This window comes from Oncorhynchus masou, chromosome 7 (assembly GCF_036934945.1).
Source record: "Oncorhynchus masou masou isolate Uvic2021 chromosome 7, UVic_Omas_1.1, whole genome shotgun sequence".
Lineage (NCBI taxonomy): Eukaryota > Metazoa > Chordata > Actinopteri > Salmoniformes > Salmonidae > Oncorhynchus > Oncorhynchus masou.
The window spans coordinates 26970877-26994688 of NC_088218.1; the positions used below are offsets into that span (position 1 = coordinate 26970877).

At 44.7% G+C, this 23812-nt stretch overlaps 1 protein-coding gene and 1 long non-coding RNA gene across 2 annotated transcripts in view; one reads left to right on the forward strand and one right to left on the reverse strand.

Annotated features, from left to right (window-relative positions):
• LOC135543605 (ras-associated and pleckstrin homology domains-containing protein 1-like) overlaps positions 1–9937 on the reverse strand; it is a 77074-nt gene extending 67137 nt beyond the window's left edge. Inside the window, 1 exon segment of the mRNA XM_064971005.1 lies at positions 9480–9937. The gene's annotated coding sequence lies outside the window, so the exon portion shown is untranslated.
• Positions 9938–15325: 5388 nt separating this feature from the next.
• LOC135543064 (uncharacterized) lies at positions 15326–23527 on the forward strand. The gene is made up of 2 exons (XR_010456178.1): positions 15326–15653; positions 23235–23527. It is a non-coding gene; the product is annotated as an uncharacterized LOC135543064 (long non-coding RNA).
• The last annotated feature ends 285 nt before the right edge of the window (positions 23528–23812 follow it).

A 23812-nucleotide genomic window follows, 5' to 3' on the forward strand; every position in this document is an offset into this window, starting at 1 on the left:
ACAACAAAGTCAAGGTATTTGGAGTGGCCATCACAAAGCCCTGACCTCAATCCTATAGACATTTTGTGGGCAGAACTGAGAAAGCGTGTGCGAGCAAGGAGGCCTACAAACCTGACTCCGTTACACCAGCTCTGTCAGGAGGAATGGGCCAAAATTCACCCAACTTATCGTGGGGAGCGTGTGGAAGGCTACCCGAAACATTTGACCCAAGTTAAACAATTGAAAGGCAATGCTACCAAATACTAATTGAGTGTATGTAGACTTTTGACCCACTGGGAATGTAATGAAAGAAATAAAAGCTGAAATAAATCACTCTACTATTATTCTGACATTTCACATTCTTAAAATAAAAGTGGTGATCCTAACTGACCTAAACCGGGAATTTTACTTGGATTAAATGTCAGGAATTGTGCAAAAACTGAGTTTAAATGTATTTGGCTAAGGTGTATGTAAACTCCGACTTCAACTGTATATGATGATGACGACATTTTGGACTTCGGTAAGGTTTCTTTCAGGTGGTTGCAAGCATTTTCTTCCTCTCGAGGCAAGCTGAAGTACAGAGTCGAAGTCTTCGCCCCTTCGTTGGTCATTGGTCAACAGTATGGTTTCTCCAACTAAGTGTTTTGTTTCATTCAACTATATGACTCGTTTCCATGCACATTTTGTCACTTGAGAAATACTGCACCAAACATCTTAGTTAGATGTAAAATTGCGCGACTAAGATCTCCTATGCAAAAATGTCTAAATTAATGACAGATTTCTTGTGTTATCTTACACTGAACAAAAATAAAAAGGAAATCAGTTAATTTAAATAAATTCATTAGGCCCTATTCTATGGATTTCACATGACTGGGAATACAGATATGCATCTGTTGGTCAGAGATACCTTAAACATTTTTTTTTAAAGTAGGGGTGTGGATCAGAAACCAGTCAGTATCTGGTGTGATCACCATTTGCCTCATGCAGCACGACATCTCCTTCAGAGTTGATCAGGCTGTTGATTGTTGCCGGTGGAATGTTGTCCCACTCCTCTTCAATGGCTGTGCAAAGTTGCTGGATAAATGGAACCTGCTGTCGTACACTGGTCCAGAGCACCCCAAACATGCTCAATGTGTGACATGGCCTGCCTACTCACCAGACATTTTCAGCTTCCAGGAATTTTGTACAGATCCTGGTGACATAGGTCCGTGCATTATCATGCTGAAACATGAGGTGATGGCAGCGGATGAACAGCACGACAATGGGCCTCAGGATCTCGTCACGGTATCTCTGTGCATTCAAATTGCCATCGATAAAATGCAATTGTGTTCGTTGTCCGTAGCTTATGCCTGCCCGTACCATAATCCCACCGCCACCATGGAGCACTCGGTTCACAACGTTGACATCAGCAAACTGTTCACCCACACGCTGTCTGCTATCTGCACAGTACAGTTGAAACCAGGATTCATCTGTGAAAAGCACACTTCTCCAGTGTGCCAGTGGCCATCGAGGGGTGAGCATTTGCCCACTGAAGTTGGCTATGACACCGAAATGTAGTCAGGTCACGACCCTGGTGAGGGTGACAAGCACACAGAGGAACTTCCCTAAGATGGTTTCTGACAGTTTGTCCAGAAATTCTTTGGCTGTGCAAACCCACAGTTTTATCAGCTGTCCGGGTGGCTAGTCTCAGACGATCCCGCAGGTGAAGAAGCCAGATGTGGAGGTCCTGGACTGGTTACACGTGGTCTGCGGTTGTGAGGCCAGTTGGAAGTTCTGACAAATTCTCTAAAACGACATTGGAGGGGGTTTATGGTAGAGAAATCAATTATCTGGCCACAGCTCTGGTGGACATTCCTGCAGTCAGCATGCCAATTCCACGCTCCCTTAAAACATCTGTGGAATTGTGTTGTGTGACAAAACTGCACATTTTAGTGGGTCTTTTGTACCCAGCACAAGGTGCATCTGTGTAATGATCATGCTTTTTAATCAGCTTTTTGATATGCCACACCGGTCAGGTGGATGGATTATCTTGGCAAAGGAGAAATGCAAACAAATGTGCACAACATTTGATAGAAATAAGCTTTTTGTGCGTATGGAAAATATATTATATTTCAACGCATGAAACATCAGACCAGGCAAACCTAAGCATGCGGAAGCTTTAAAATCAGCCAACATTGTGCTCATGCTATTGACTGATTAATAACTACACAAGCTGCTTATAATGATACTATATGGAGAGAGGGAGGGAGGAAGGAAGGGAAAGAGAAGGTAGAGAGAGGGGGAGGGGGAGAAGAGAGATGTACAGGGTAGAGGGGGGAGAGAGCATTTCCTTTCATTGTAGGGCAACACTGCCTCTGCCTCACTTTGTTCATCACTCCTGTGCGGCCTGCATGGCATCGCTTGAGCGCTCCTGCTAAATGAGAACCCAGATGTATTCCTGCATTCCCCTCAACACGGGCAAGGGTGCCCTCCTTCTGCCTGTTCCAATCAGACAGACAGAACAGAGTCTGAACACCAGCCCTTTAACAGTCTGAAAACATGATCTAGACATGGACCCACAGATGTGTGCTGCCGATCCATTTAAAACATCCAGATAAGAACCCCTGTTCATTTCTTTGTGCAAAGAAATCAAAAATGAATTACAGTATCAATCAAATAACACTATGTAAATTAAAAATATTGATTTTCTTGTTCATTTCATTGAGTCATCTAGATTTGGAATTTGTTCATTTCTGTGAACAATTGGTCAGTGAAAATGTCCTTCTCCATCTTTGTCCATAGGAGGGGATCTAGGGCAGGCAGGCGGGTGGCTGGCTGCCTTTGTTCCAAAATAGCAGCTGCAGCTGTCCTCAAAAGGTCAAGAAAATTTTATATGAACCCTAAGGGACCTAAGAGACAGAGGCCATGTACCAGGGCAAACTACAATAGGGGAAACTCACGCCTAGGAAAGCGGGGTGGGTTCTGGTTTGTATGAGGGTGTTACTCTGTCGGGCACCATGGCGCCAGCTGCCCTTCGCAGGCCCCTACCACGCCCACTACCAAACCCCCAACCCTGCCCAAGGCACTGGCAGCAGGGATATCTCCTTTACCAGCAGGCCCCGTCACAGGTTTCCCTGCCCTCCCCCCACCAGTTCTTTATCACAGTAAGTTATGAATATCTTTGAAGTGCCCCCCACACCCCCTCTGGGTGTAACACATCCTGGGTAAGCCTACACCCGTCATCTCAGTGGCATTGCTGCTCTTTGTGTGGCTCGAGGGCTGCCTTTTGTGCCTAGGGACATGTGGTGGGTGGCAGAGCAGAGGGCCTTCTACATGTGCTTCACTACTTTCACTGGAACAGGAAAATCAAGAGGGAGTTATATTTGGCTTCCTTGTCCCTGCTGTATAGCGCCTTGCACACAGAGGCCTTTCCATTATTTTTGTATATTTGAAAGGGGTAGGGGGAATTGTTTTTTTTTTTTAAACAGGTGGTACCTTTTTACCACTAAAAACTACTTTCACTGTGACATGAAAGGGAAGAGGGTGAGATAAATATGGGAGCAGACAAGGTAGAGAACTTTTTTTAAACAAAAGTAGTGAATGGGAAAACCATGCAGTGGCTGTAAGATGTGTGGTTTTTGTTGTGCTCTGCAGTTCTCAGACATGCAGTCTCTCTCTTGTTTTCCTCCCACTCTTCTCCCTCCTGGCCTCAGGGAAAAAGTGGAACACTGAACTCACTTACATCTGCCCTTCAAAAAAGAGAAACTAAAATGACACCAGGTTTGCATCCCAAATGGCATCCTATTGCCCATATATTGCACTACTTTTGATCAAAGCACTCTGGGCCCTGATCAAAAGTAGTGCACTACATGGGGAATAGGGTGCCATTTGGGACGCTCACCAGCTCCTCCTGACAGATGGTCCCCCACAATCAATGGAAAACTTAAACCATGACTGTGCCGTTTACGTACACAAAGCCTGGGTTGTGTTCAGTAGGCACCAAATGGAAGGGGAATGGAGTAAAACGGGAATGGAATACCTGGATTTGTCAAATAATAAGTGCATTTACATTTTTTGTTGCACAACGTTTTGAACTAATGAACACAACCCAGGCTACATCAGCCCCAAAGAACACAGCTAACAAAGTCCTTTGGATTTCAAAATAATGTGGCCACACAGCTGCCTGCCGATGTAAGTTGCAATGCGATCCTTTATAAACAAAACCACACAGCTAAACTAATAACATTTATTGTCAAGACTGACAATCAAGCCGCCATCTCAAGTCAACCAGCCCCTACCCCCTAGACCAGTGATATCCTTAATTTGCAGATCACAGTGATTTTCCATTCATAACAATGATACAATTTCAAATCAATGTGTTTAATGCAGGCCTGAATCACTTCATTGAATATATCTATTGTTCCCTGGACGGCAGATAGATGGAAGTATAGCGCAACTGTTGAACAAATCCCCAAACAGAACATTTGCCGAAATAGAACACAACTGCACAGCTTCAGCGACTGACCCATATCAGTTTGCGACAAGCTAATTTTACAGTCTGGTAGACATGGAACGATTTATTGTAAAAAAAAAACGTACATCTATTGACAAGGAAAATGAGGGGGAAGCGCTGGAGAACAACGTGGCAGCTGTGAACGAACAGCCATCAGAGAACCAGGAGAAAACAAAAATGTATCTGCAAATGGCAGTGGGGAAATGCAGCTAGCTAACGTAGCGCCGGTGGCTAAGACAAGGACACGGTCGATTCAAGAAGAACACAGAAAGTTCCAAGAGAAATGGACAGACAAGTGTTCTTGTACTGCATGATGGGACGAGCTCAATGTCTTATTTGCCAGAAGGCAGTCAATTGTTTTAAACAAGCAAATTTCCAGTCACACCATGGCCACTTGGACAAAACATATCCTCCAAAAAGCAACAAAATAGCGCAACTCAAAAGGACAGGTCAAAGAACAACAAATGGACAGATCTAGCACTGTTGCAGAGAAAACTGTCAGGCAACATATGAGATTGCTTGGATACTCGCAAGAAACAAGAAGATGTGGAGATTGTCAAATAATGTTTTTTGCCCTCAGACAAAACATTGCATCCCAGGATATAGACATATCTGATATAGGCAGAAAGCTTAAATTCTTGTTAATCTAACATCACTGTCCAATTTACAGTAGCTATTACAGTGAAATAATACCATGCTATTGTTTGAGGAGAGTGCACAGTTATGAACTTGAAACTGGATTAATAAACCATATTAGGCACATTTGGGCAGTCTTGGTAAACAATTTTGAACAGATATGCAGTGGTTCATTGGATCAGTATAAAACTTCAAACATACGCTGCTGCCATCAGTGGCCAAAATCTAAATTGAGCTTGGGTTGGAATAATACATTATGGCTTTTCTCTTACATTTCAAAGATGGAACAAAAAAATAATAATTCTTTGTATTTTCTTGTAGTAGGTCTAATGTGTTAAATTCACCTACATTACTTTCACATTTCCACAAACTTCAAAGTGTTTCCTTTTAATTGGTATCAAGAATATGCATATTTCAGGTCCTGAGCTACAGGCAGTTAGATTTCGGTATGTTATTTCAGGCAAAAAGTGGGGGGAAAAAAGGGGGGGGGGGTGTCACATCCTTAAGATTAAGGGACTGCAACTCTCAGAGACTCGACCATAACAATAGGCATAGAAGACATCAGCAAGCAACTGATTACTGACAACCATGAAGCAGTGTTTAGTACTGCACTTGACAAAAGCACTGATTTAAGTGAAATTGCCAAATTGTGTGTTTGGGTCCGCTTCCCTCAAAATGAGTCATTCAGAGAGTTACTTTTATGTTTACTGCCCCTTCAGGTACAAACACGAGAGGATATTCTATTTTTTTCTAATAATATTGACTGGTCAAATCTGGCATCTATGTGCACTTCCGGCGCCCCAAACATGCGAGGGAAAGAGAAAGAACTCAATGAACATTGTGAAACAAAAACAGACTGACCAATGCACACCTGGATTGCCTCACAAGGATAGCAACAGACTATAAATTTAAAATTAATTCAGTCAGGGAGCAGAAGGGACATCTTCACTCATCCAACTACTGAGGTAACCCTTAATATGGGTCAAATACATGTGATGTAGCCTATTTAATGTGTGTATGTATATATTTGTGTAGTACTGGAAAACAAAACAATTGCATGTGTTCTATTGCTCTGAAATTGCTCTCAAAAGATATTGAAAGAAAAATTACAACAATCTGTGCGGCCCTCTGACAAAGTGGCCCCCTTACAAAAAATAGTAACTGCCCTAGATAGACACTTGTGGAGATCTGTGAGGACTGGATAGGAGTACGCAATAACAACAAAAATTCAATCTAGCCTATTGAAAGGCAAGGTGGAACTACTAGAAGTTCTTTCAGAACTCCAAAGGTGAACAGGAGGTAGGGGTCAACTTAAGATTGCATAGGTCTTCACTTATGCTGGTGCGGCAGGGTAGCCTAGTGGTTAGAGCGTTGGACTAGTAACCGCTAGGTTGCAAGTTCAAATCCCCGAGCTGACAAGGTACAAATCTGTCGTTCTGCCCCTGAACAGGCAGTTAACCCACTGTTCCTAGGCCGTCATTGTAAATAAGAATTTGTTCTGAACTGACTTGCCTAGTTAAATGAAGGTAAAATTTAAAAATAAATGTGCTTCCTTCCATTATTTTCCCTGTTCTTTTGGCATGACAGTGAAATCTCTGTCAAAAGTGAAACCACAACTCCTGCTGCTTGCTGTCCTTGTAAATGTAAACAGCGTTCACAAGAAAACTATGAAACCACCTAGTGATAGTTGGTTGTTATCATCTGGCCCGTAACTTAGGTGTATTCACCTTGAACCAAAGCAAACAGTCCCAAATGGGGAGGGAACTACCTGTATGTGTCCAATAAAGGTGATAGGACTTCACTGCCTATAGAAAGGTTACTGCTCTGTCCCCAAACACAGAGATTAGGGCAGTTTCGGTGTTTAGGCTACATTAAATGCTTGCCTAAAAAAATGCCATATGGTCATAAAATGTTGGACAGATAGACAGGTGTCATAAGTTTGTCAGCTTCACCCAGTAGGCCTCATTTCACTAGCAATCTTACAGCGTGCCAGCAGTGCTTGTGCCCCCTCGCAAGAGGAGCTCATCAAAAAGAAACCTCTGCTTTCCAAGCCCTACTAGAGTAACAAAATGCCCACCCAACACGTTTGTTTTGATATTTTAGCAGGTATTGGGAACCTGGGTACATATGGCATCCAGAGAGAGGCCTTGCACTCTGCTCCTCTTTGCAAAATAAGCTATGAACTCTACATTCAATGAAGGGTCATTAACTTTACAGTGTGAGTGTCTGTCTGAAGCTATGAGCAGAGAAACCCAGTCATACTCTCAATTCTGTGTTTGTCTTAGGGTCTATTGCCAGAGTCGACTTAGCCTTGAAACACTCGTATACATACAGTACCAGTCAATGACACACCTACTCATTCCTTTATTTTTACTATATTCTACATTGTGAAGACATCAAAACTATGAAACAACACATATGGAATTATGTAGTCACCAAAAAGGTGCTAAACAAATCAAAATCAAAAGCCCTGTGTGCTAGCTAACAAAAATAAATGAAATATCACATTTACAGACCCTAAACTCAGTACTTCGTTGAAGCACCTTTGGCAGCGATTACCACCTTGAGTCTTCTGAGGTATATGACGCTACAAGCTTGGCACACCTGTATTGGGGAGTTCTCCCATTCTCAGATCCTCTCAAGCTCTGTCAGGTTGGATGAAGAGCGTCGCTGCACAGCTATTTTCAGGTCTCTCCAGGGATGTTAGATCGGGTTCAAGTCAGATCGAAGAACATTCAAAGACATTCAGAGACTTACGCCGAAGCCAATCCTGCGTTGTCTTGGCTGTGTGCTTAGGGTCTTCGTCCTGTTGGAAGGTGAACCTTCACCCCAGTCTGAGGTCCTGAGTGCTGACACCACCATGCTTCACCGTAGGGACGGAGCCAGGTTTCCTCCAGACTTGACGCTTGGAATTCAAGCCTTTGGAAAGTATTCAGACCCCTTGACTTAACTACTTTTTGCTACGTTACAGCCTAATGCTAAAATGGATTAAATAGGTTTTTACTAGGTGGCTAACGTTAGGTAGCTGGCTAACGTTAACCCCTAGAGCTAAGTTAAATGGTTAGGGTTAGCTAAAGGGTTTAGGGTTAGCTAACATGCGAAGTAGCTAAACATGTAAGTAGTTGCTAATTGTCCATGATGAGATTTGTGCACCACCTTTGGGTGGCTATACGTTCACGTTATATGTCCAGGACTGGGAGACAATATATCCACAGGGAAAGTATAATTACATCAACTTTTCATAGTGCTGTTAGTGCTTTCAGATTTCTATCACCTGAAGCATGTGCAGAACCATGTAAACATGTGCAAAACTCAGCAAGTGTGCATGTATTTTTATCTACTGATCATGCTTCAGGTGATATAAATCGGAATGCACTACCAATGCTTTGAAAAGTTAATGTAATTATACTTTCCTGCGGATGTATCATCTCACATTCCTACCACCGAAAGGACCAGCCACAAGAACCGGTAAATGTATGTTAATATATAATTGTATTAAACATTCTGGCTTGGAGAAATCGTGAGAGCAACTTCCCGGATTCAAACGCTCATTTCTGCCAGACATATAATTTAATGAAATTCAACCTCACGTATCCAGAGAACATAGACATTTGGTGTCCCAAATTTACGTTTACTATTATGTCTTGTCCGAGACCAGTCAGAACAGGGTGGGGACACTGGCAGCAATATCGCTGTTCAACGAAACACTAGGCCTATCATATGTCGCTTAAAATGGCATGGGAGTAGGCTGTTCTCCGTTACACAAATCGACTTTGATGAGAGACGACTATGTCAGCAAATTTGCATGAAAACATTTTACCCATCCTAGACCATCATCAACTGACATTCAAGAGTAATTCACACAGACAGTGCTACTTTGTATCCCCGGCCTGTTCATAAAAAAAACAATCACTAGTATGACGACCTAACAACAGTTGTCCAGTAATCTTTTTCAATAGGTCATGGTCAGCCCGTGGTGCTCCCTAATCTGGCCAGCCACACACACCCTTTATCCAAGGAGTGTTCAATGGCCGCATAAGAGCACCGCAAAAGCATAACTCTTTCAAACATACCACGAGTTGACATCATAGACTTTATAAAAAGGTAAATGTTTAACTAAAAACATAGCCATATTTCAAATGTGAGGTCCTATACAACAAACTACCCTTCCTCCACAAACAATTCACACCCAGCAGGCTATCAATTCCCGTCTCTCGGCCCTTTTTTCATGGAGACGCAACAATAAGGATCACCTAGGCCGGTACCCCATAACTCGTGGTATGTTTTGTTCAGTAGATTGTTAGTTTTTAATCAATAAATAAATCCTAAACACATCTATAGGTGAGAAAAGCTGATTTCACAACCCACTTACAGTCAAACTGGGATTTAACAGCGGCTCCTCTTCTGTTTTCCCACCAATGGTTGATGAAAACCAAACGCAGTAATCACGGTATTTGTTCCAAAAACTTAATGGTCCAAATAACACGCTTCTGTGAAACACTTGAAGTAATTGTAGTGCCCGTTGTCCTCATCTTTTTTTAACTAACCGCTCATCGTGCAAATACATACATATTCCCATCCTCATTCTCTTTCCCAGGATTGTTGCGCGAGGCACGCCAAGCGTCTCCTGTTTCCTGTCCAGCCCAGAATTAGGCTCGACTAATGGGAGTGAGTAAGCACCTCTCCAACCCAGTGTACTGGTGTGCAACTGCAGCACGCAGATGGGGCGTTCCTGCATGTGGGCATTTCTGCATCTGCAGGAACATACCTCTCGAGCATCCCATTGGTTCCTTCACGACCCCACTCGATCATCCCATTGGTTTCTGCATGACTGCCCCCCCCCCCCCCCCCTTGTATACCCATTGGTTCCTGTATGAAGGCCCCCTCCAAGCAGGACATCTTCATGCTGGGGTATGTCGTGTGGCGCTTTCGAATGTGGGTCAAAATGGAAATATGTTTTTTTCGACCACGCCTCCTGGTTACCGGAGTCCTCTTTGCTAACTGGACATTGTCCTTCTCTCCTCGTCGTGAATAGAACTGCAGGAAGCCGTACAGCAGGCGGGAGCTAGCTGACACACGGTTTCGCACCCTCCTCCCGCCAGCTGTGTACCCAAGAAAACCATGGCTGACTGTCGGGATACTGTCTACCGGTCGCCCCTGCCACCCGCTAGCCACGCCGTGGCTTGTGCTAGCTAATACTCGGTGTCAAGTCAGCACACCTTGTTGCCTCCCGCATGCTGTGTACCGGAGAAAACCGTACCCAAAAGGCGGGGGCGAAAGATACATCTACCGGTGTCGCCCCCGCCTATCGCTAGCTTTGCCGGGAGGCGGAGGCAACACCGTGTACTGGAATCCTTATTAGGACTACGCTAGCACACACTGTCCTTCGCTCCCGCCTGCCGGACACCTGCCCTTTGTCATTAACGGAACTTCTGGAAAATAGTGCCCGACAGGCGAGGGCGAAGGACACTCCACCTGCGGCCCCCCTTTTGAAGGACCTCTGATACCTTTAAAAAAAAAAAATTTAGTCGGGGTCTCAGCTTACTCCTTTGCATCCCATTATTTCTATTTCTACTTTGCACATTCTTCCACTGCAAATCTACCATTCCAGTGTTTTACTTGCTGTATTGTATTTCCTTCGCCACCATGGCTTTTTTTTTGCCTTTACCTCTCTTATCTCACCTCATTTGCTCACATCGTATAGATTTATTTTTCTACTGTATTATTGGCTGTATGTTTGTTTTACTCCATGTGTTACTCTGTTGTATGTGTCGAACTGCTTTGCTTTATCTTGGCCAGGTCGCAATTGTAAATGAGAACTTGTTCTCAACTTGCCTACCTAGTTAAATAAAGGTGAAATAAAGTTAGAATAGTAGAGTATAAGATACATATAAGATACAATTTCGAAATTTGGTTGTGCATCAGCAGTTCTATTATGTCAGTCAATTGGCCCATGTCAGCTAACATTCTTTTTTATTGCCAAGTTAGCTGGCTGCAAAACTATCTAAACTTGTTATCATGGTCAAATTACCCCCATTTATTTTGTTGGCCAGTCTCACTCCGATATCATTCAACTTAATTTCTCTCCACTCTATGGCAGACTTAATTTTGTAGAATTCCACTTAACTCTAATTGTAAAAATTGTCTCCTGTTTTGGTTGCAGTGTGTATTTGGGGGTATGGAGTGAAGTTGCACCCTTCTCAACCAGAATGCTGAAGAAGCCAATGCAATGTACCATGTTGTTTTGCAAATTCATATGGACTGATTCATTATTATCAAACCTCATTCATTATCCTGTCAAGTTCAAATTAAAATCTATTTTTTTGCAAATTCTTTCTAATCTCTTACATGAATTCCAAACAGAAAAAATAGTTACATTTTATTGGTCACATACACATTTGTAGCAGATGGTATTGCGGGTGTAGCGAAATGCTTGTTAAAAAAAAGAAGTTATTTCCAGCTGTATGTAATAACACCAAAAAATATTTGGGCCAGTAAAGTAAGAAATAACACACAAAAAAACAAAATACTGCTAAGTTGCTTCGGAGCAAGAGGCAGAGCTGCGCCATCTAACCCAGTTGCCAAGTTAATTATTTTTATTTTTTTATTTAACTAGGCAAGTCAGTTACAAATACTTATTTTCAATGACGGCCTAGGAACAGTGGGTTAACTGCCTTTTCAGGGGCAGAACGACAGATGTGTACCTTTTCAGCTCAGGGATTTGAACTTGCAACCTTCCGGTTACTAGTCCAACACTCTAACCACTAGGCTACCCTGCCGCCCCTTTATCATTATCACCGTTGACCATTACCTAATTAGGCTAAATCTGAAAGTGGTAACCCAGTAAAGTGGCAATGGTGTACAAAGGACTTATGTGATAATATATATAAGTGCTTGAAAAACCATTTGTCAAAAGTGTGTTTAAATGTGTCATACAAATATAACTACAGACCAGTATCCCTTCTTTCTTTTCTCTCCAAAACTCTTGAACGCCTTGGCCAGCTCTCCCGCTATCTCTCTCAGAATGACCTTCTTGATCCAAATCAGTCAGGTTTCAAGACTAGTCATTCAACTGAGACTGCTCTTCTCTGCATCACGGAGGCGCTCCGCACTGCTAAAGCTAACTCTCTCTCCTCTGCTCTCATCCTTCTAGACCTATCGGCTGCCTTCGATACTGTGAACCATCAGATCCTCCTCTCCACCCTCTCCGAGTTGGGCATCTCCGCGCGGCCCACGCTGGATTGCGTCCTACCTGACAGGTCGCTCCACCAGGTGGCGTGGCGAGAATCTGTCTCCTACGCGCTTGGTGTCCCCCAGGGCTCTGTTCTAGGCCCTCTCCTATTCTCGCTATACACCAAGTCACTTGGCTCTGTCATAACCTCACATGGTCTCTCCTATCATTGCTATGCAGACGACACACAATTAATCTTCTCCTTTCCCCCTTCTGATGACCAGGTGGCGAATCGCATCTCTGCATGTCTGGCAGACATATCAGTGTGGATGACGGATCACCACCTCAAGCTGAACCTCGGCAAGACGGAGCTGCTCTTCCTCCCGGGGAAGGACTGCCCGTTCCATGATCTCGCCATCACGGTTGACAACTCCATTGTGTCCTCCTCCCAGAGCGCTAAGAACCTTGGCGTGATCCTGGACAACACCCTGTCGTTCTCAACCAACATCATGGCGGTGGCCCGTTCCTGTAGGTTCATGCTCTACAACATCCGCAGAGTATTTGCCTCACACAGGAAGCGGCGCAGGTCCTAATCCAGGCACTTGTCATCTCCCGTCTGGATTACTGCAGCTGTTGGCTGGGCTCCCTGCCTGTGCCATTAAACCCCTACAACTCATCCAGAACGCAGCCCGTCTGGTGTTCAACCTTCCCAAGTTCTCTCCTCACCCCGCTCCTCCGCTCTCTCCACTGGCTTCCAGTTGAAGCTCATCCGCTACAAGACCATGGTGCTTGCCTACGGAGCTGTGAGGGGAACGGCACCGCAGTACCTCCAGGCTCTGATCAGGCCCTACACCCAAGCAAGGGCACTGCGTTCATCCACCTCTGGCCTGCTCGCTTCCCTACCATTGAGGAAGTACAGTTCCCGCTCAGCCCAGTCAAAACTGTTCGCTGCTCTGGCCCCCCAATGGTGGAACAAACTCCCTCACGACGCCAGGACAGCGGAGTCAATCACCACCTTCCGGAGACACCTGAAACCCCACCTCTTCAAGGAATACCTAGGATAGGATAAGTAATCCTTCTCACCCCCCCCCCCTTAATGATTTAGATGCACTATTGTAAAGTGGCTGTTCCACTGGATGTCAGAAGGTGAATTCACCAATTTGTAAGTCGCTCTGGATAAGAGCGTCTGCTAAATGACTTAAATGTAAATGTAAATGTAAATGTATAATTATCAACAGCAGAGATACATCTAAACGAATTATGCCACCTAGTGGACAATATTGCCATGACATTTTTTATTCCTTCTCCCTGGGTCTGGGCCAGAGAGAAACATTTGTTGAGCTGAATACTTGAATCTGGGTGTGTCAGGCTGCATTTAGAAAGTAAAAAAAGTTTTTAAAAATCTGAATTGGACTGCCTAACGAGTCTTTTGACAAATCAGATCTGCAAAATCTAATTAAAAACACAATTGGTCAAAAGACCAATAAGTTGAAAAAATATCAGAATTGGGCTGCCTGTCTAAACACAGTCTGACAGTGATGTGCAAGCACCAGTTGGCTCTGGTTTTGATACAATCAGCATTTTCAATCTGTGATGTTTTGACCCATCACTGGCCTTTACCATTGCTCTCTCCTCTCTGACATGTCAGTCCCTCAGTGTTTCAGAGAAAGAGATGAGAAGATATTAGGCTTTGTTCAATAGCATCTTTCACAAAACGGAACATTCTACTGGCTGTTCTGATCAGAACCATCCATGCTATCAAAGAAGGCTATGAAAAACAGAAGTTATGTGAGCTGTGTTCAAATACCCATAGTAACATACTGTATACTGCATACTTAATGAGTATATACTACACGTTAATTGTAGTTTACTGTAAACAAACGGTATCCTTTCAGTTAAGTGTACTAGCACTTCACCTGTCTACCAGAAGTTGATGCTGTTGCTATGCAACTTCTTGCTAGCTAGTTAGCATAGCAAAAAAAATACTAGCACGACATCTTACGACTTCATTAACACTGTCCATTGAGAATGCACAATGGCTATACCACTTAGCTAAGCTAAGAATGACATGAATGGTCAAGTCAAAACATTGTGTAGTTAGTTAGTATATAGTTAATATACTGGCAATTTCAATGTATTAGTAGCCAACTAACGTTAGGGGAAAGGGGGATACCTAGTCAGTTGTACAACTGGACAGTAGCTAGCTAACATACCGGTACATACAAGCAACTGCTGTAATGATGTGCTATGCGGTTCATAAGGCTAGTGAAGCTAATTGTCATACAACATGTAATGTAACTTATTTGAAAATACATTACTTTATTATATTGCTTAACATTTGTCATAATTTGTTAAAGCAATTCATTTGTATCTGCTCTTGAAAGACTTCAGCTGCATATTTTCTGCCATTTTCTTCAAATCTGAAAATGTTGTGAAGCCACGCCTACTTCTGAAGAATTGCATTATGGACCCCAAAAGCACAGAAATATTGTCCACTGATTGTATACTTCGCATTTTTGCAAATGTAGTACGACGTCTGGGAACTTTTGGCATATTAACGATATCCATACTATGACCAATAAGCATACTACATACTCAATTTACATCACAAATAGTGCTGTTAGTATGAGTATTCAAACACAGCTATGGTCTAGACCAGGGTTATTCAACTCTTACCCTACAAGGTCCAGAGCCTGCTGGTTATCTTTTTGCCCTGATAATTATTTGCACCCACCTGGTGTCCCTGGTCTAGATCAGTCCCTGATTAGAGGGGAGAAATGAAAACTTGCTTCAAGGTCCAGAGTTGAGTTTAAGGGGTCTAGAGCAGGCCTTTCCAAGTCTGTTTCCTGAGAGCTACAACGCTGAAGGTTTTTGTCCAAATTCAGCTTAATAACCGGCTAATTATTAGAATCAACCTCGAGTACGAGGTTCCAAGCCCATCAAAGGTCACACACCAGTAGAGGGCAGAAACTTCTTATGAAGTTCAGAGTGCACTGCCACAGAGTGTGTTTTTTTTCCTCAAGAGTCTGTGCAGTCTGTCACCCTGTTAGATGTGCAGCAGAGAGTGTTGCTTACTTTAAAAGGGGCCAGATTGTTGGTCAAAAGGAAGAATGATATGATATGCACACTGTCATCGTGTGACGAGCATGTGTTGAGTGATGTCTAGGTAGAGCAGAGCAGTCAATGTCTCGTTCTGTTTGGCATACCGTGTATCGTCACATTTACACTGATTGTTGTGCACTGTAAAGGGATATCAGGGGAGCTTTCACAACAAACTGAGAACTTTCAAGATGAACGTTTACTGGATACCCACAATCCTCCTCTCCCTCTGCCTCTCCAGTGCTGCCAACATGATAAGCTCCCACAACTGTAAAGGTAAGATCTGAGTCTGTTTAGGAGGGTGCAGTGTTATAGAATGTTCAGAGTATTGTGTAGAACAGATATAAATGTCTGTCAGGTAGAATAAGGAATCGTTTCAGCTCGAATTGTTACATTTCTATCTGAATGTTTCACCATTGGACTTTGTCATTAACGTTCATCTATATTCTCAGTATTAACAAATGTCACATCAGGCAGGATCCATAGCACTACCAGAACATTCTGATAACTGGAACAAAAGCAAAAGGTGGACCAATCAAAGGGTTGCAGATCATTCAAGATTGTAATGCTTGCAAAGCTGCATGGTTTTTCAGGTGGGGATGCTAGTTGCAGTGGTTTGAATTCCTCCAACGCATTACTCAAACTACTGTAGTTAAACCCCTATTACAGATGGGGATATGCTTTTACATCTATACTGCAGCTATATTATGAATAGAATAAGCAGGTGTATGTAAATGCATTGAATTGGCTGTTTCCTCATTGTGATAGGACTTTGCAGAAATGAATGGGCAGGGGTGACAGGGATGAAACTAAGTGACTCACGTTTTCTATTCCACACAGTTCTGTGACTGCATCTCTCCACCACTTTATGATATCTCTTTCTTTCTCTGAACATGTTCAATGTGTGGGTTAAAATACTATGAAATGACAAATCATGAAATATGAATAATCCAGATTTGGGGCTAGGTAAAATATAGTGTACTGCAGGATTCAGCCTCAGAAACTATTTCCTTTGTGTGTGTTTTTTACATATCCTACACAAGTCACAAGAATGTCCTGACAGCATAGGAAAACCAGATAATGTCCTGAATTTGTTAAAATGCTATTTTAGGCTTAAGGAGTTAGGGTAAATTGGATTTTGAATGGGAATACATTTTTACTACCTAAAAAGTCTAGAAATTTCACATAACAAAAAGCTTTGTGTGCACATGATCAAAGTGAAAAGCAATCTGAATCTTTTGAATCCCCCTGAGATTGTTGCCTGTAGCTCCATTGTTTGCTAGAGATGTCAGGTTTTCAGTTGTGATATTAACTTGTAGTTGGGATTTACATTCGGTTGTGAATTCAACATGAAATCCTGTCAGGACCCGGTTACGAACCTGGGTCTCCGGAGTGAGAAACAGTCACTTAACCAACTGAGCCACGAATAGTCAGCAGAACCCAGAAGATGAGGCAGACACAGCAGTACTTAAGACGGTGTATTTAATAAAGTAAAAAAGGAGAAGTCCTTCAATACAAAAATGGTAAATCCAAAAGGTGGTAGGAATAGCACAAAAAAGCCTCAAGAGATACTCAAAAACAAAAACAGAATTCCACAAGAGCATCCACCGGAATCGACAAGAATACACAGAACACCAGGGCTGGGTGCTAACATACAAACACAGAGCACAGAACTGAGGGAAACTAAGGGTTTAAATACAATCAGGGGAAACGAGGCACAGGTGCAAATAATAATGGGGAACAAGGGAAAAAACATAAGGTCAAAAAGCACAATGGGGGCATCTAGTGACCAAAACCCGGAACAACCCTGGCCAAATCCTGACAGAATCCCCCCCCTAGGAACGGCTCCTGACGTTCCTACCAGCTCTCTCAGGGTGGAGGGCCCTGAACTGACGAATGAGGTCAGGGTCCAGGATGTCTTTGGCAGGAACCCAGGAGCGCTCCTCGGGACCGTAGCCTTCCCAGTCCACCAGATACTGCCAGAGCGGGAATCCAGTATCCGATGGACGGTATAAGCCGGCTGGCCTCCAATGACACGAGGTGGAGGGGGAGGTCTGTCTGCCGGGACAAGGGGAGAAAAAACAACAGGTTTTAACAATGAAATGTGAAATGTGGGATTAATCTTAAGGGATCTGGGTAAGTGTAGGCGATAAGAAACTGGGTTAACTCTCCTGGCAACCTTGAAGGGACCGATGTATTTTTGGGACAGCCTGCGAGACTCCACCCGTAGAGGTAAGTCTCTTGTGGAGAGCCAGACTCTCTGGCCGGGCGCAGGGTAGGCCCGGGACGGCGACGTCTGTTGGCTTGTTGTTGGTACCTCTGTGAGGAACGCATAAGATTAAGACGGGTCTTCCTCCACATAAGCCGACAGCGTCTGACGAACTTCAAGGCTGAAGGCACTCTGACTTCTGCCTCCTGGTCCGGGAACAATGGAGGAGCATAGCCAAACTGACACTGTGCGGGGACATACCAGTGGAGGAGGAGCGCAAGGTGTTGTGCGCGTATTCGGCCCAAACAATAAAGGATGACCATGTGGACGGGTTGTCACGAGTCATACATCGGAGGGTGGTTTCCAGCTCTTGATTCATCCTCTCTGTTTGGCCGTTGGACTCCGGATGGTACCCTGAAGATAGACTGGCAGAAGCCCCCATGAGTTGGCAGAAGGCCTTCCAAAACCTTGAGGCGAACTGGGGACCTCTGTCAGAAACCATATCTTGAGGAATGCCGAAGACTCGGAACACATGATTAATTACCAACTCAGCCGTTTCCTTGGCAGAAGGTAACTTAGTCAGAGGGACGAACCTGGCCGCCTTTGAAAACCTGTCGATTATGACTAGGATAGTAGTATTGCCATGGGATGGAGGAAGTCCAGTAATAAAGTCCAATGAGATATGGGACCAGGGTCTGTGGGGAACAGGTAAAGGGTGAAGGAGTCCTTGAGGGCGGAGGTGAGAAGATTTGCCCTGGCAGCACACGGGACAGGCATTGACGAAAGTGGCAACGTCTTCTCTTATGGTAGGCCACCAGAACTTACGCTGGATGAACTCCAAGGTGCGACCTACGCCCGGATGACAGGTGAGGCGAGAGGAGTGCCCCCACAGAAGGACCTGAGTCCTCACTGCCTTGGGGACAAACAACCGATTGGCAGGACCTCCTTTCGGGTCCGGTTCGCTAGCTTGAGCACGTCTCACGGTATCCTCAACTTGCCACGAGATCGGAGCCACAATCTTAGCAGCAGGAAGGACAGGCATGTCCGTGTCATCTCGAATGGCAGGAGCGTAGACTCGGGACAGGGCATCCGGTTTGAGATTCTTCGACCCGGGCCGATAGGTGAGGATAAACTGGAATCGATTGAAGAAAAGAGACCATCTAGCTTGTCTAGAGTTCTACCGCTTCGCCTGCTGGATATACTCCAGATTTTTGTGGTCCGTAAGCACTTGAAACGGGTGAGAAGCCCCCTCGAGCCAGTGTCTCCATTCCTTCAATGCCATCTTAACCGCTAGGAGTTCACGATCCCCACATCGTAGTTCCTCTCAGTCGGGGTAAGCCGGTGTGAGAAGAAAGCGCACGGATGAAGCTTCTTGTCTTCACCCCTCTGAGACAGGACAGCTCCAACACCAACCTCTGATGCGTCTACCTCCACCACAAATGGTTCATCCGTAGTCGGTAGTATCAGGATGGGAGCAGAGAGAACGCACTGCTTGAGTCCTTGGAAGGCCGTCTCAGCTTCTCTTCCCCACAAAAACCTTGCATTGCCACCCTTGGTTAAAGCTGAGAGAGGGGCTGCCACCAAGCTGAAGTTCTTGATGAACTTGCGGTAAAAGTTTGTGAAACCCAGGAAACGCTGAACTTCCTTAACGGATTTGGGGTGGGCCAATCCGCTACCGCCCCTACCTTCCTGGGGTCCATTTGGACTCGACCGGGTTCCACTACAAATCCCAGGAATTGTACTCGGGATGAATGGAATTCACATTTTTCCGGCTTAACGTACAGATGGCTGTCCAGGAGGCGTTTGAGTACTTGTCTGACATGCTTAGTGTGTTCTTGAAGGGAGCTCGAAAAGATGAGGATGTCATCCAAGTAAACGAACACAAATATGTTAAGCATATCCCTAAGCACATCGTTTATGAGCGCTTGGAACACCGCTGGGGCGTTGGTCAGGCCGAAGGGCATCACCAAGTATTCATAGTGACCAGTAGGCGTGTTGAAAGCGGTCTTCCACTCGTCACCAGGTCTGATCCGCACAAGATGGTATGCGTTCCGCAGGTCAAGCTTAGTGAAAACAACTGCTTCCTGGAGCAGCTCGAAGGCTGTGGCCATAAGGGGTAGCGGGTAACGGTTACGGACGGTTATGGCATTGAGTCCCCGGTAGTCGATGCAAGGACGTAATCCACCGTCTTTCTTGGCCACAAAGAAAAACCCTGCTCCCACCGGGGAGGTGGATGGACGCATGAGGCCTGCTTCCAGAGCGTCCTTGATGTAGGTATCCATAGCAGCTCGTTCGGGTGGAGATAGGGAAAAGATCCGACCCCTGGGAGGGCAAGTCCCCGGAAACAGGTCGATGGGGCAATCGTAAGGTCTATGGGGTGGTAGCATGGTGGCCCTCTGTTTGCTAAACACCAGTTTGAGGTCATGGTAACACTCGGGAACTCGGGTCAGGTCGATGGATTCTAAAGACTCGGGAGTAGAACTCTGGGAATTCTGGAAAATACAAGTAGCTTGGCACGTAGGACCCCACTGCTTGATAGTGCCCACAGACCAGTCGATGTGAGGGTTATGGCTGTGAAGCCAGGGGTATCCAAGGACGAGAGGGAACTCGGAACAGGAGATCAAATGAAAGTTCATCAATTCCTGGTGTTGTGAAACTGAAAGTCGCAAGGAGGTAGTGACATGAGTGACAAGTCCAGATCCCAAAGGGCTTCCATCCAATGTAGTGACCCTCATGGGTTCACTTAGAGGTTCAGAGGGAACGCCATTCTCCTTCGCCCAGACACCATCCATGAAGTTACCTGCGGCTCCAGAGTCTACCAAGGCTTGAAGGTGAAGCTTGTGGTTGTCCCAGGAGAGGGTGACTGGAATGAGCAGACGGGAGTTGGACGGATGGGAGGAGGTTATGTTTCCCGTTACAGTTCCCCCCGGTCTGTACGGGACAGAGCGTTTCCCTGGAGCCCGGGACACGTGGAACGGAAATGGCCCGGTTTGCCGCAATATAGACAGCGTCGCTCCTCATCCGGCGGTCTCTCTCAGCCTGGGAGATGCGTCCAATCTGCATGGGTTCCGATGGAGCCAGCGAGGATAAAGGTGGGGACTCGGAGCTGGGACTGATAGGGGCTAGAGGTCTACGGTTGAGTTCTCTCTCTCAGACGCTGGTCAATGCGTGAGGCCAACTTGATCAGGGACTCGAGATTGTCCGGTGGTTCCCGAGTGGCCAGTTCATCTTGGATAGTGTCGGAAAGGCCTTTCAGAAAGCACACCGTGAGCGCCTCGTTGTTCCAGCCACTTGCTGCTGCCACCGTGCGGAACTGGATGGCATAGTCCGTCACGCTGCGCCAACCTTGGTGGAGAGTCAGGAGCTGTTTGGCTGAGTCAGAACCACTGCTTGGGCCTTGAAACACTCGTTTGAATTCCTCAGCAAAGGCAGAGTAGCTGGCACAGCAGGAACTATGGGCATCCCACACAGCAGTAGCCCAGGCCAGGGCTTTTTCCGACAGCAGGGTGATGATATAAGCGATCTTAGACCGGTCGGTGGGAAACGACGAGGGTTGTAGCTCAAAGGAGAGAGAACATTGGGTGAGAAACCCTTTACAAGCACTTGGATCACCTGAGAACCGTTGGGGAGGTGGAAGACGAGGTTCAGCCAGGGGGTTAACTGCCATGGGTACGTGAATCTGAGGTACTGGGACGGGAACTGTTGCCGGGGTAAGACGATCAGATATTTGCTTAATGGAAGTCAGCATCTCCGACAGAAGATGAGAATGTCTAGCCATTAAGGCCTCTTGCTGAACCAGGGCGGCTTCGTGGCGTTGGACAGTCTCCTGGTGGTGGGACAGCATGGCAAAAAGGTCCTGGGAACTGGCTGCCTCTGGGTTCATTTATGGCTCTGTGTTTCTGTCAGGACCCGGTTACGAACCTGGGTCTCCGGAGTGAGAAACAGTCACTTAACCAACTGAGCCACGAATAGTCAGCAGAACCCAGAAGATGAGGCAGACACAGCAGTACTTAAGACGGTGTATTTAATAAAGTAAAAAGGAGAAGTCCTTCAATACAAAAAATGGCAAATCCAAAAGGTGGTAGGAAAAGCACAAAAAAGCCTCAAGAGATACTCAAAAACAAAACAGAATTCCACAAGAGCATCCACCGGAATCGACAAGAATACACAGAACACTAGGGCTGGGTGCTAACATACAAACACAGAGCACAGAACTGAGGGAAACTAAGGGTTTAAATACAATCAGGGGAAACGAGGCACAGGTGCAAATAATAATGGGGAACAAGGGAAAAAACATGAGGTCAAAAAGCACAATGGGGGCATCTAGTGACCAAAACCCGGAACAACCCTGGCCAAATCCTGACAAAATCCCCCCCCCCCCCCCAAAAGTTAGGTTGAAAAAAAAATACTAAATGCTCGTATGATCAGCAACACATTGCTCAGCAACACATTCAACGTCATCACTGTGTAAGGGCTATTGTAAGAGCTATTTGACCATGAAGCAGAGTGATGGAGTGCTGCGTCAGATGACCTGGCCTCCACAATCACCAATCAACCCAATTGAGATGGCTTGGGATGAGTTTGACCTCAGAGTGAAGGAAAAGCAGCCAACAAGTGCTCAGCACATGTGAGAACTCCTTCAAGTCTGTTGGTAAAGCATTCCTCATGAAGCTGGTTGAAAAGCTGTCATCAATTCAAAGGGTGGTGACTTTGTTTAACACTTTTTTGGTTACTACATGATACTATATGTGTTATTTTATAGTTTTGATGTCTTCACTATTATTGTACAATGTAGAAAATGGTAAAAAAATAAAGAAAAACCCTTGAATGAGTGTCCCGATGTGTCCAGACTTTTGATTGGTACTGTATATAAAACGACGAGTTGATATATCATTTCCGCTGAAATGACGGAAGATTCAACATTTTGTGCTTTTCAGTAAAAATGATTGTACCGAATTCTTGCCACCAACAAATGTTGAATATTTGGGGCATGCAATCATCGCAGCTCTGCAGATTGTGTTGTGAGGATACAGAATCAATAGACCATTTGTGCTGCCATTTGTGCTGCCATTTGTGCTGCCATTTGTGCTGCCGGTTTCTGGTGTCAGTTTCAGGAATGGCTGAAAAGCATAACATGAATCTAAAATTGACCCTAGAAATGCATTGTTGGGAAATTTGGAGAGACCTGGCCAGTCAATTACTAACATACTAATACTCTTAGTAAAAGTATTCATCTTCAACTCACAATCTATCGATTCTATTCGATAGATTCAAAATTCTATGTTAAACATCACAGCATAGTTGAAAGATACATTGCGTGTAGAAATACGAAGAGGGTGGCCAGCAGAGATAGGTGGGATGGGCTGAGGGAAATTGAGGGTTGGGATGTGGAACTGGAGATAAGTGGGAGAGAAGTTGCTGGGTGGGGGGTTCAATGACAGCTAAAGGTAAAAGTCAAAAAGTCAAAATAAGCACAAAATACAAGTTTAAAAAACACAAAAAAAAGTCAAATAATGCAATATAGTATTATCTATTTAAAACATAAGTGATGCATGGAGACAGTTTAATGCAACTACAACTGCCACTGCATACATATACACAGCTCACCCTATTCGCTCTCCACCTCTTTCTGTGTGTTTGATCCTCAGTTCAGACGGAGTGTTCCCAGAGCGACTACATGAGCACCAAACCCAGACCTCCACTAAGGGGGCCCAGGAAGAAGCAGGGGGTCCAGCATCCAATCCGAATGGGACGATACTGACCACAGTCATCCTCAGATCACAATCCTTCTCATACAAAAGCTAAACGAGAATTGAGCCTTAATTTGCCTTTGAGAGCTGACTGCTGAAACACACCAAGTTCTTTATGTAAGCCTGTTCTTTAAGTCACATCTAATTGTACAACTGATTGTGTGTAAATAAAGATTGAGTTATCTTATAAATGTGAATCAAATAATTATAGTCTTATGTAATATGATCTTCTGGGAAACTATTGAGAATGGACTCTTGAAGTTGTGGGCAGCATACCCCCAACAACAACAAATAATACAAAATGAATGTTCATCTCTCATATCCCCATGCATACGGTAGTCAACGCGCGCACACAAACACACACACAGACATGTTAAGCGTATAGACACAGGAACACCCTCAGTGATATGTAGTGCGCGTGTGGCGTAGCTAGATGAAGACCCTAGTGAATGGGTCTCACATGAAACAGTGGTTTC